This window comes from Cololabis saira, chromosome 5, assembly GCF_033807715.1.
Source record: "Cololabis saira isolate AMF1-May2022 chromosome 5, fColSai1.1, whole genome shotgun sequence".
NCBI classification, from domain to species: Eukaryota; Metazoa; Chordata; class Actinopteri; order Beloniformes; family Belonidae; genus Cololabis; species Cololabis saira.
In genome coordinates, this window is record NC_084591.1 from 23947032 (window position 1) to 23960622 (window position 13591).

A 13591-nucleotide genomic window follows, 5' to 3' on the forward strand; every position below is an offset into this window, starting at 1 on the left:
AAACAATTTCCTTATTTTTACCTTTCAGAAAAACTTAGAATTCAAATTTGAACCTGCATTTAGGTTCTGGACCTAAATGCAAGTAAAATCAAGCATGGGTACATTAAAAACTGAAATTAAAATACTCTTTAAAAAAAAAAAGAAAAGGTAAGTGACAATAATCTGAATGTGATTAAGGAACAGCTTCTCGTAAGGCATGGATTAGTTGGAATGGAAAACAAGCAAATATTGACCCAGTGACGATATGATAAACTACAGCTGTGCTGAGAATATATCCATGAAATGACATTGTCATTTCCCTGTATCCTACAAATTAAATGTCATGTTTACTTGTACTATCACTGTTGAACTCTGATAACATGGCTATGCAGTCAACTGGCTGTCTATTTATAACTAATTGAAATTCGGACTGCTATGTGGGCTAAATGAAAACGGATCAGATCAAGGTTGAATAAAACATATTTTGCATTAGGATCCCATCTTCACTCATCCATTCACTTTGACTCAATAAGTCTTTGACTGGAAAGCCAGTTTTTTGGGAAAGCAAGTTATACACTTACAAGAGGCAACACAGCTGAACTGTACCGCAAGTCGTTGTGTTATTTGCATGGCCAACTCCTAACTGGTGCAGGGTCATGGTACTCCACAGTTATGAAAAGTAAAATAAAATTACAAGGGAATTTGAAAGCTTAATCACAAGTCAGTGTTGCTGTAGAGCACAATTTTTAACAGGAGAACCAGGGACCATGGCAGTAAATAAAACATGATGATTTGCTGGACTTGCTGGTTTCATACAACACATTGTAACACATTTTACAGATGCTTGCAGAGAATCCATATGGAAGCACAAGGTTCAGACATTCCAACTTCTGAAAAGGAAAAACATTAAATAAGGCAGAGTAAGTCAGATTTTCTAGTTCAGAAATATACCTGAAATTATGAAAATTTTTATTTATTTAAAAAGGCAGCAGCCAGAGTTTAAGCTTCTCACTTCCAAGGTACAGCAACCACAGCACAATTTTAAGTTGAAGTGGGGAGTAGATTTTCTCAATAATTACTTTTTTTCTATATTAAAAAAAGTCATTATTGAAATATTCCCTACCAAGAAGTCTCTAACGTTCTGTATTAAATCCTTATTGAACTTAGGTGGACAATGTACAACCACTCACAACACTGAAGAGCTACAGCTTATGTCATATAACTTCAGTTCAAAGCCGAGTTCAATTTCAGACAGATATTGCTGACAGTGGAAGTGGGCTGTGAACTGGGGTGCTCGTCCTCCACTCTCCTCAGTCATCACCCTAATGCACTGTAATCCCACACCAGGCTAATCCAGCCTAGCCTGAATCCCTCCCATATTCACCTGAGTGTGTCCATTTGTGCAGATGTGTAGTGCAAAAACGGGTTAGATCTGTTTGGTGTAGGTGGCCACGGATAAATCAGAACTTTACATTTTATTTGAAGTGTCTTTAGAGCAGTTCCACATAGCAGTCCTGGCTGGGTGACAACCGAGGGGAATGATGTAGCCACCTGGCAGCGATTGATGTTTGAGAATTGGAAAAAACTGGTGGGACATGTTGACTCTAATATTTGTGTTGTTAATTTTAAAAATGAGAGTTATAATGACATGCAATGTCCCAGACAGATTCACTTTTAGTGATCTGATGGTTGAAATGAACCAATGTCATTTAATTCTTTCATGAATGCAGTTATAATCGGCAGGGATGACGCCAGTAGCTCATATACATGCGAGTTAAAAATAATTTCCACCTAAAAGAATTTCCTTATTCCAAGTTTTAATGAAACGGCTTCATAAATCCTCTCAGTATGCTTTATAAAAATTTGCACAGAGGCACTTTCCATCGTAAATGTGTCTTGATTGCTATAAAACCCATAAATGAGCTCCTTGTCAGTAATGTAGGCTTGTAATAGTCTTTGGCTGAATATATCTTAGTAACAGGGGCAGCTGGAGTTAAATCTCTGAAAGCGTTTAAACGTTTATCAACAGTTTAAAAACATTAACATAACAGATGGGGATAGATAACTGGAATTTGAACAGACTTTTAAGCAGGTGAACCATTTCCAGATTAGGATGAAACAAAAAAAGGATTAAACAGTTGATATGTTAGTTAATATTTGAACAAAGTTCCTTTTAAACAGGTAACCCATTACCTAATAACTGGGGCATGATTACCTGAAAATGACGTTCAAAGAGCAAGAGATGAAATGAAGGAAGTGTTAATTTTAATATGATAAGTGGAGTGTCTGGAGAGGTACTGAAAATATAGGTTGTAATGGAAAAATGTACAAGATGTTGATTTGTGTTTGATCAGATACGTGCATTGGTCGTTAAAGCCAGCATTCAGGTGACTCTGACAATTATGTCTTTTAGAGATGGACCTAGTTTTGGATGTAACATGTCTGGGGCCCTCTGATCATGTCGATCACCTATGGGTCTCTGTGCACCAGTTCCAGCACAATGCTAGGAGGGTCAAAGACGTATAAGGCCTCATTTGGGGCGACCGTAATTTATCTCAAAATTAATAGATTTCCATAACAAAATGTATATTTTAATAAGTATCAGTAATTAAATTAACTTTTCAAGAAAGATAGACACATGTTTCCTTTCATTTTTTAAAAAACATTTTTTTTTTTTTTTTTCCTTCCTCATTTTTTTTATCCCGTTTTTTTTCCCCATTTTTACCACCCCGTGCTTCTACCTAAGTGACAGTCCTGGGCATTGCCATCCTCTACTAACCAGAAAAAAACATTAAAAACCATTTTTAAATACATTCTATCCATAATGGCAGGGTCACCCTCTTACTTACTCTAAAATTCATAAAACTGATTTAAAATGTGTACAAGGTGTATCCACTTATGCATGCTATACCAATAATTTATATTTGAACCAAAACTGATAGACATTCAATTTTGAATTTGATACAGAATTGCCATTTGTTGGTTACCCCACATGACAGGTGGTCACCCCACATGATGCTTTCAAGTTTAATCAAATATAACAGGCTAACAGTTAGCTATATGATCTAAGCTAGCTACTTCTCACCACATATCACTAACAAATTTACCTTCAAAATATAGATTTGCAAATAAAACGAATTATTTACAGTTTTAGGGTGGTCACCCCACATGATATCAAAATGTGACGTATACACTGCAGCAGTTAGAAAGAGGATTTATTTGTAAAGGAGAGAGAGACTACTGACCTGCAGGTTGTCTCTCTGGGACCCTCATAGAGTAACTGGCTGATGCAACATCCTCTTTGAGATGATTGTCAATATAAAAGTCCCTCAATTGTATTTTTTTCATGGTCACCCCAGATGATAATTCAATGAACAATGAACATATTCGGACAAGATTAGTTTGTGTATTATGATTGAAATGTGTGTACAAATGTTCCATAACTTTGTCAATAAATCTAAAACAAGTTTGAAAGTATGCCCAATAGGGCAAGCATTATTTTTAAATTGTTTTAATGTGGTTTAAAACCAGTTGTCCAAACAGAAGTCAAGGCCGGACGGTCACCCCACATGATGTTTTCACACTTCAGATGGCAGAAAATGACCAATAACCAACATGTTTAAATAAAATAAGAGTGGGCACATGTAGAAGGAACGTATTAGACATACATGTTATATTTTTTATTCATTTTTATGTTTATTATTAGGTAAAAAGTTCCATCGGACAGAAAAAGTAAGCGTCACGTCTTTGACCCAGGATCAAATAGGCATTATTATGAAAAGCTGAGGTACTGATATTAGGACAGCATTATAAGCAGTGCACTTGCTCACTCTGATACTCTTTAGCTCAGGGTGTTTTTTTTTTGGTTTTTGTATTGTCTCTCCCTCCCTCTTCTCTCAACATCGGTGTTGAGACAGGTTTGCAGAAAGTTGGTCAGGCAAGCAGTGTGCTTCAATGCCGGTCCTGCTGTCTTTCTTTGTTGATAGTTGTGTGCATTGATGTGCAGGGAGTGAAAGGCCACAGTGCTGCAGCCATTCAGCGTGAGCCAAACAGAAAACCAGACCCTCCAGCTGAGGTTTCTGCCTTCACAGCCTCCACCATGATTGAGACACTGATGTCATCTCACAGCAATTCCAGCTTCTCTTCCAAACTTTGGTGTCTGTAGGCAGATCCCCAGCAACCTCACACTCTCACACTATCTGTGTCTTACATAGTGTGACACCCCACCTATCTATGTAGAGCTTGCATTGAACCATATTTGTATGTGTATAAATCACAGTGCTCCCTCACACAACAATGTATACAAAAGGTTCTGGCTAAACAAGGCTTGGAAAGGGATCATTGAGAGAGATGACAAATTAAACTGTCCTCCAATCTCCATGATCACAACCCTTTTAAGAATGGTGTGAAAAGAAAACTCATCAGATAAGTACCAGCACTGTTTGTTGTTTGTCAGGGCATTCATTTGCATTTCCATCTCTAAAGCTATAGGGAAGGATAGACCTTGATTAGAATACATTGTGGAATCAGAGCAGAGCAGGGTGGGCATGTGTGTATGGCTTTGGGGCAAACACATTGATTTTATTTTTTATATTTAACTTTGCGATGGACAAATGGGTGAATGATGAGCCCTCTGGCCCACTTTTCAGTCCATGACATTATTTTTCAGTGTTTCCACCCTCCCTCTGACTCATGCTGGTTAGGTCAAGAATCAAGCAACCGTTCAGCTTACAAACCCCTGGAAGTATTGAGAAAAGCTTTGGCTGCTTAGGTATACGAATCAGATATCTCTGTTCTAACCACCAGGGACCCTTCTGTTTCAGTGAGAAAGTCTGACAGTCAGCTGGGGCTGTAATAGAAAGCATTCATACAGATTCAGAACCATAAAAGCATGTCAAAAGATTCATTTAAAAAGAAATGCAAGTCAAACACGCTAAGACCTCTGGCATTAAGGAAATATCAGGGTGAAATCCAAGAGAAAAGGATAATGAATGTGTGTACTCACAAAATATGTGGGTAGGGGGTTGTTGTGGCTGGTCCCCTGATGGGTGTCTTTCAATGTGCCCAGGCTGGGAGGGAATGAGAAGTGACGGCTGTGAAATGCTCCCCTCGCTTTGACCTAGGCCTCTGGTAGGTCCAGCCTGCTAAGACTGTGACTAAAGTGGAAATGTATGAATGCTTTTGTATTTGATGGCATTTGAGACGTTTTAGATTGACTCTTTAGTATCAGGAACTACTTTAGAAGTGCATTGTGCTGTAGATATTATTGATAGACTTTTTTCTCCTCCAGTTATTCATATTGTTTCTCAGTAGTCAGTGGGAAAGCCTTTTATTTGCTATCATAGCAATCAGTTGGTTCATATCATTCACTGTAAATTTTTTTGTTGTGAACTTACAGTAAATAATTGGATAAATTTTGCATTACTTTCACAGTAAGGATTACAGCAATATACTGTGAAATATACTCACAGAAATTTACTGTAATTTATATCTGTGAGATTACAATGCATTGTTGTAATAACACAACTGAATACTGTAACTTTACAGCTTCAATGACAAAGCAATTACTGTGATATTACAGTACATTACTGGAGAATTACAACCTTTTGCTGTACATCATTACAACAAGGCCCTGTACTTTTACATTGTGTACTGTGAAAGTAATGTACAAGTTGACAATAATTTACTGTGAATTTACAATGTATACTGTGGAAGTCGTGCTAAAATTGTTCAGTAATTTACTGTAAAAGTAATGCAGAAGCTTCCATTTACTGTGAATTTACAAACATTGTAAACAAACAACTCTGAGGTAAAGTCAATGTTAGCCCAATGGCATATTTAATAACATTGTACAGCACTACAGAACAATATGTACAATATGAATACAGCAGATGCCAAGAACTTTATTTTCTGCATTTTAAGATGGCTTTTATGACTAGAAGGTTGAATTTCTAGTCATAAAAGCCACCTTAAAATGCAGAGAAATTGTGCAAACTTGCAATTCAACTGCCTGTCTCACAACTCAACTATTTAACTAGCTGTGTCACAAAAACAGTAATGGACAGGATGGGCATGAGGCCTTCATGGCAAGATGAGAGAGGAAGGGAGAGCGATGAAGGGATGTCGTAAAGGAATCAGGCGCTCTTCTCAGTCTCAAACATTATAATGAGTCCACACGCAACAGCATTGTGTAAAAATATTGTAGTGCAAAGTTGTCTTTAAAAAAAATTACATAAAGAACGAGGCTACTCAAAACTGAGCCTGACAACTACTGCTGCAAAAAAATACTATGATGCCCACTCAAAGTCAACAAGTTTCCTCCAAAGGGTGCTCACATGAGGGTTCATTGTTGTCCGCTTCTTGGTCTTTGAGCCTCTTTCAGGATTGATGCCCAGGAAGCACCTGTTAATAAGCAAAGATAGTTTCAGTTTTAAAACAGACTTACAATATGTATTGCAGGCAACACTTATCAAGGTGTTCACCTGTGCCTTTTCCCACATCAAACCCTGGTAGATTTATAATACAAACTTGTTAGACCTTCCTGTCACCATAATTTGTTGTAGCCAAGTGGTTGATGAGAGGCCATATCAACGTGCGCCGCCACTGAAATGCGTCTTCACGCAATTGACCTGTTAGTAAATTAAACTAAACGCTGTTCAAAGTATGACAAATACATCCTTGTCAATTAAGGGTCTGAGAGGATTTTGTTCTGCTTTTAAAGAAAATGTCCTCTACTTCATTCAATACATTCACATTTTGCAATAGACGTTTCGAAATCACATAGCCTGCCCCAAAACAGAATACACAGCTGTGATTGGACCAGCAGGTATTTGTCAGCATAACGTGTAGATATCCATACTGATCTGCAGAGCGAAACTGAATATGAGTTTGCGTGATCAGGATAGTCTCACCAGGCTAGCCTCAGCTACCTCGTTTGTCAGCATTTTAGACCTCAAGACAATCATTTAGTTGGAAGCCTGTACTATAATGTGAATTAGAAGATTAAATGTGGTCTTTATAAAATACCTATGAATGAACTCCAGCGTTGATGATCCAGTGGCAGGATACTCAAGGTTGAAGACGTAATAGCTGCTGAAGAAAGCAGCTACTCAAAAAGAAAGGGTGTGGGCCCATCACATGTCCCTCGATGGATATAAGCCATCCAGAGGGCTTCATCGTGTCCTGAAATGAACAGATATAACATTGTTATGAGCACTTTGCGATCTGCTTCAGATAAAAAGGGCTATACAAATGTAATTCTTATAATATTTATTATTTATTGTGATCATGTAGATTTCTAGAATGAAAACAAAATAATTTGTTAGAAATGTCGATACTACATGAAATTAACATTACCTTGAATGATCTAGCAGGGGGTGCTGGGGAGCTCTGAAGTATTGACGTCCACAGAAGTGGCACATGGCTGTAACATAGTAACACACAATGGCATGGATTTAGGATAAATTAAAGGATAAATATTGTTCATTGGTCAGAGGTAGCATATCATACAAGGTAAATGTTGATAATGTAATCACTCATTTTGCATTTTAAATATTTGAATAAAAAATCTTACATCAACTTCAAGCATCAAACTCTCTTTCGGTTCTTTGAAGTACAACATTAGGAGCAGCAGGATGCAGGCAGCCTTGTCAGAGTCTGGATCATAGCAGGCCAGGACATCATGGATCTTGGGGTTGTCCAGTGTTGCACAGTAATCCAGGATGGTCTGTCCTCGTCGACTAATTTTCTCCTGTAGCTTCTGAAGGACATCGACGTCCGTCAGGAGGCCAAAGTGTGAGAATAGGCATTTCTGAGAGAAGAGAAATGGCCATTCCTGTTTGATCTCAGACATTGCTGCAGCAGGCTCTTTGTTAAGGTATTTCCGCAGGATGATGTATGTCTTTTCCATCATTGGTTCTGCTCTCTCTGCCCCATTCATTCCTTCCTCTGTGTTTACAGACATACAAATGCATTGTTAGTACCCAAGTAACAATTTGGTCTTGTAGCCACCCAACACACACAATGTTCAGATCTTGACCAATTACTAAAGTCTAAACAAAATGACCCAAAAAGACAGTAGATGGCATGCCTGAGTAGATGTTCAGCATATCCCTCTTCATATTCTCCAACGTTGCCTCGGTCTCCCCCTCTGGCAAATCTGCTGGGCCCCACCTGACACACCTAGAAGTGGGCATCACAGGGTAACTAACCACGTTAGTACAACGTTAGTACAACGTACAACGTTGTAACTAAGATATCCGCTGGAAAAATATTTTTTCATGGACCGTTTGAATCACTAAGTCATTAAAGTTAAACAGCTAACTGTTAGCCAGGCTAATCTATGATAACCTTGACTAATTACAAAAATGTGCACACATAACTAGTAATTTTTGTCCCATCATTGGTTTTATAAACTTTACAAACACTACATTTGTCTAAACGGTGATAGTGACATGAAAAATTATACCGAAACTCTCGTCATTACTAACCTTACTACTATTAGCAAATGCTGTAAGAGAACTTTAAACAATTTCGGGCCCTTGGTAACAAAATATGAACTGTGTCATGCAATAAACGTTCATTTGAAAGTAAATATTATTATCATATTAAAATAACATGGGTGTAAGTGCTGCAAACATGCATGCTGCTTACCTTCTCCATTCAGCCCAGAAGAGAAATGTGGGATATGGCGCCTTCAGTTCAAAATAGTAGTTCGGTTAGGTCATGTGACTTCCCAGGGTGCATTTCAACACAATATTTCACTGTAATAATACTGTTTAATGCTGTGAAATCCTTGCATTTTTTACTGTGTTGCTGTGATATTACAGACCTTGTTGTGATATAACAGCAGGTTTTAGATTGCAGGATTTTACTGTAAAACAAGAGTTAAATACTGTAAAATCCAAGGATACTGTACTTTTTACAGGTATTCATTGGGATATTACAGGGAAACCTAATTACAACAAGTTACTGTGAAATAATACTGTTAATTATTGTGAAATGCTGGTAAATTTTAACAGTGTTGCTATCTAAGCTTACTGCACCTCACTTGAGTTATCACCTCCCAAATATGCCTTCAGAATTTCACACATCCCTCCTTCACATCACAGAAAATGTGTTAATCCCACAGTAAAACATGAATCAATCAAGTATATGAATTTGGGTTTTCATAACTAAAAAAACCAGCAAAGTTTTTATAACCAGTGATGTCTGTTCTGAAAAAAATGAACGAAGTGCATGTGCTGATAATGTGACAGATCTAAATCAAGCTAAATGGACTGCATTCACAGGTCACAGGGCAGACAGATTTATCTTAAAAATGGAACTTAACTGTTTAATTATAAGACTCACAATCCCAGTCTCTGTAATTTGGAACAAACCTCAAGGTACGACATGGAAAAAAATGCTTAGAGTTTAAAAAAAAAAGACAAATCAGTGTCCTGTACTCAGAAAGGGGAAAGTCAGAGTATCCTGTAAAACCTACCTATGCACCAAAATTTAGTATGACAGAGTATATAAAAAAAAATGCTTTGCTGGGTACTCTCTCTCTCTGTATCTCAGCCTGTGAGACTTTACTTTAAAGAAGATGGACCAAAAAAACATCTTTTAGTTGTCATATGTCATATTATTGCAACTGCTGCCACTACGGTTGCGAGAAGTGTCAACAGAAGAAGACGGTGGACAATAATTCAAATGATTATATAGAGGCAAAGTTAGGGGTGGGCGATATGATAATATTAGATCGTGAAGGTTTACAACGTGAAGACGATCTTTCAAACTGCAGAAACGTGGGATCGTCTAAGGCACATTCTATAAATTGCAGTTCTATGCTGACGCACCGACTCACCAGATGTCCTGGCGCCGTCAACCTGACCGACCAATCATAGTGAATCATGGGTAGGACCGCACTTTCCTACCCGCCTACTTGTTTGTGTGTGTAGTGGTAGCACATGGAGAGCGATGGCTGAAAGCCAAAAGGAGATGGTTGCAAAAAAAAAAATTGCCCTCAATTATATGGAATTGGTTTGGATTTTCTGCAAGTGATCAAGCTCAAACAAATGCAATTTGCAAAGTGTGCATAGAAACGGTTCGCACGTCGGGTGGTAACACGACAAATCTGTTTAATCACCTGAAGAGGAAGCACCCCGAGCAGTATGCTGAGAGCCAAACAGTGAGGGGCCCGGCGGCACCGCAGGCGGAGTCAGCAGCTAGCGTGAGACCAAAACAGACAACATAAACAGGCATTTGACAAAGGCATTGCCATATGACAAGTCAAGCAAGCAATGGAAAGACGTAACGGGAGCTGTTACCTTTTATCTCACAAAGGACATGGTACCGTTCAAGAGGGTAGAAAACGAGGGGTTCATACGCCTGCTTAAAGTAGCTGCCCAGCCGTAAATACTTTTCCAGCACTGCCATGCCACGTCTCTACTCTGAATGCAGAGAAAAGATTGAACGCAAAGTTCAGAACATCTAAATTGTATGTTTTTCTTTTTCCAATTTAAGATTGTGATAAAATCGAAATCGTGGTTTTATTAAAAAAAAAAAAAGATCGTGATATATTTTTTCCATATCGCCCACCTCTAGGCAAAGGCGTTTTGCAATGCGATAATATATATTGATTTAAGTAGTGTTATCAAACAACACCATCATGTTAATGTTGTTAAAAAGCAGCTGGTAACTAGATTTTGATGACTTTAATGTGGTACACACTGCGCTCAAAAATCTGTCAAAATGTTTTAGTGCGACTTTGGTTGCAACAAAGCCGCTCCGGTTGATTGATTGTCGGACCGTTCAGCTGACACATTAAAGTCAGTCCTTGGTTGGATACGGGTTTCAATGTCAGACAACATTAGAAAACTAATTATGTAGCTCTGGCAAGCAACCATCATCCAACATCTAGTCAATATTACCTTACTATAATTAGACGTCAAGCCAACATTAGGTTTTTAGCGTAAACCTCATTTTCAAATCTACATCAAAATCCAATAAATGTTGGAATACAATTTTGTTCCAAACTCACACTAATTTCAGTTGTCTGCTGTCGCTGGCAACGATGAACCAATCAGAGAACAGGACGTAGTACTACGCTTACCTCTGCCACTTTTTATTTGTGGAACACGCATGATTTAAAATGTGAGTGTATTTGTCACAACTGAATGATATTCTGAGTTGTGAATGAGTTGAATAAAGTTTGACTTACCAGACTGTTTTGTTTTGCTTTATATATGTTGTATCATGGACCTTATAACCCGGTATACCTTACATATGAAAATACACCTGTGGATTGATATTGTTCCTTATAACGGTCTGCAAAATACGGTAAACTTGATTATTGACGCGTCTGAAAAACCACCTTGTGAAAGTGTAAAAAGTTTTTTCAGCATTTGGCTGTCTTTAGATGTTTTGCTGTTCTCCGATGCTGATGTTTTCTGATGCTTGTGTTTTATTTTATGTGTGATATCTGATCACTTTTATCACTGATGCTGATCTTTTTCTGATGCTTATATTTTTATACATTATTCTATGATGTGTTATATCTAATCACTTTTATCTCTGTTTTTCGTGTTGTGAAGCGTTATGAGATGACCTTTGTTATTTGACGCTATACAAATAAATTGAATTGAATTGAATTACTGTAGCTTGAGTTTTCTCAGTATGTTTTTAAGTCTCTAACATCAATGCTTTCGATGCTGACTCTTCATTTCCACATTGTGTTGCAATCAAATGCTGTGTATGTAAGTACCAGCATATGTAGTCTTATAACGTCGACAAGGTCAACAACGTCATCCTTCAATGCAGCATGTATTATTACTAGCTCCTAACATCTGCAGTGTTGCATTTTTTTATTGCACAAAGTACATCGAGTTCTTCTTCATTTCAAGTTCTGCCATGGAGCAGACATTGCTGTGATGACTAACAGCTTTTGTTAAGATTCCAGTTAGACAGCATGTTTCCCTGCCCTGAACATTACTGTGTTAAGGGTCTGCTTCTGCTTTCATTAAAACTTGCTTGTCATGCAACTTTCATGGGTGAATTCCTGTTTTGTCAGCGATATTGTTGACCAACTATGTTTCTTGGGGAGTGTATGCTTTGCTTACTGAGTGTCATTTTTTATTCTTTTGGTTTTTGCCTGTTCCTCTTAAGTGATCTTGTAACACAAGAAGAAGCTTGTAAAACAGGATTAAACCATGAATAAGAGATTAATACTACTACTGTCATGTACTACTACTACTACTGTCATTTAGCAGACGGTTTTATCCAAACCAACTTACATCTGAGAGAACAACACAAGCAAGAAATCCCATAGTAGGGTCCAGCCGGATCAGTGCTGGTCAGACTGCCGTGAGTCCAGTTGGACACAAGTGCTGCCCTATTGCTGGAAGTGCTAGTGCTAATAATGTGTGTGGTTGTTTCTCAAACTGCATACTGTAGTACTAGTAGGTTGTTTTTGTTGTTTTTTCCCCAAAATGCAGTTTGCCAAAAATGTCCAAGCTGTACTTTACACTGTAAGATGTTTAGAAAACAGCTTAGAAGTTCTCATGTCCTCTAACCCTTCTTTACTAGTGAATTCCCAAAGGGCTTATCTCATCTTATTCTTATCCAGAGTTAAATGTTACATCAAGGACTATATCTTTCATCTCATAGAACCAGTTTGGTCTGTTTATCAGGCACCTGAAAATCAGTTTTTAAAATTACATTAGTAATTTAAGTAAGAGTACATTATAGTTAATTGTCATGCCATTGTTTGTCAGTAATGCCATTCCAGTCAGACATTGACTAATTGACATAGCTTAGCTGTACAGATCCCTGAAATACTGTCTGAACACATTTGTGTCATCGACTAAGTCTTGTTGGGTGTGATGACATCCATTTATATGCTTGAGGGGAACAGATGGGTGGCACTGGCAGAGAAATGTAACAGCAAATGCAAATATAGCACCCTGGTTTTGTGTTTGCAGCTTTTTTAACTACTGTGCCTCTTCCCTTCTGCTTTCAAAGAATACACATCTCAGTGGTAGATGGTGATGATAATGGTTGACTTCATTGGACAGCTGTTTTTTCCACCCCTTTCGTTTTTGCTTTCCCCGAAGCCATTAGATACTTATCAGAGATCTGAGATAATGTAGTGTAGTGATACTTCAAGAATGTGTTTGTTCATTAGTCTCTTATGATGTTCCACGTCAGTTGTCATTTTTCAGTTTGTGTAAAAAGTATGTGTGTATCCCATCTACCAGGTGTGGCCTGTTGTTGACTGGCTGACCTCAATTTTTTGCGTGAACAGGTTTGACAGGAACATGGTGTCTTTACAGTATGTCTTGTAATGGAGACTGACAGGTTTTGTCATTTATTGTTAAGGTGTGATGTGAAATGTGAAACAAAAATAAGACTGTTGCAGTTCACTTGTGTATTTTTTTTTTGTAATGCACAGTCATGAACACTTGGACAAATTATATTGGCAACATTTTTTAAGACCATTTCATGCCCACTAAACAATAATTGTAAAACTGCCGAAATTATCTGAAAGGAAGACTCAAATGTGAGTACAGCTGCATTCAGAGCGTAGTTATACCCAGGGTGAGTTAAAGAGAAAAGTGGATTTTTGATCCTT

At 37.9% G+C, this 13591-nt stretch overlaps 1 protein-coding gene and 1 pseudogene across 1 annotated transcript in view; one reads left to right on the forward strand and one right to left on the reverse strand.

The window, feature by feature from the left end:
* The window catches only part of slc45a3 (solute carrier family 45 member 3), a 45555-nt gene that overhangs the window by 11866 nt on the left and 20098 nt on the right, over positions 1–13591 (forward strand). The gene's annotated exons all lie outside the window — the stretch shown is intronic.
* LOC133444870 (uncharacterized) lies at positions 6267–8174 on the reverse strand (annotated as a pseudogene).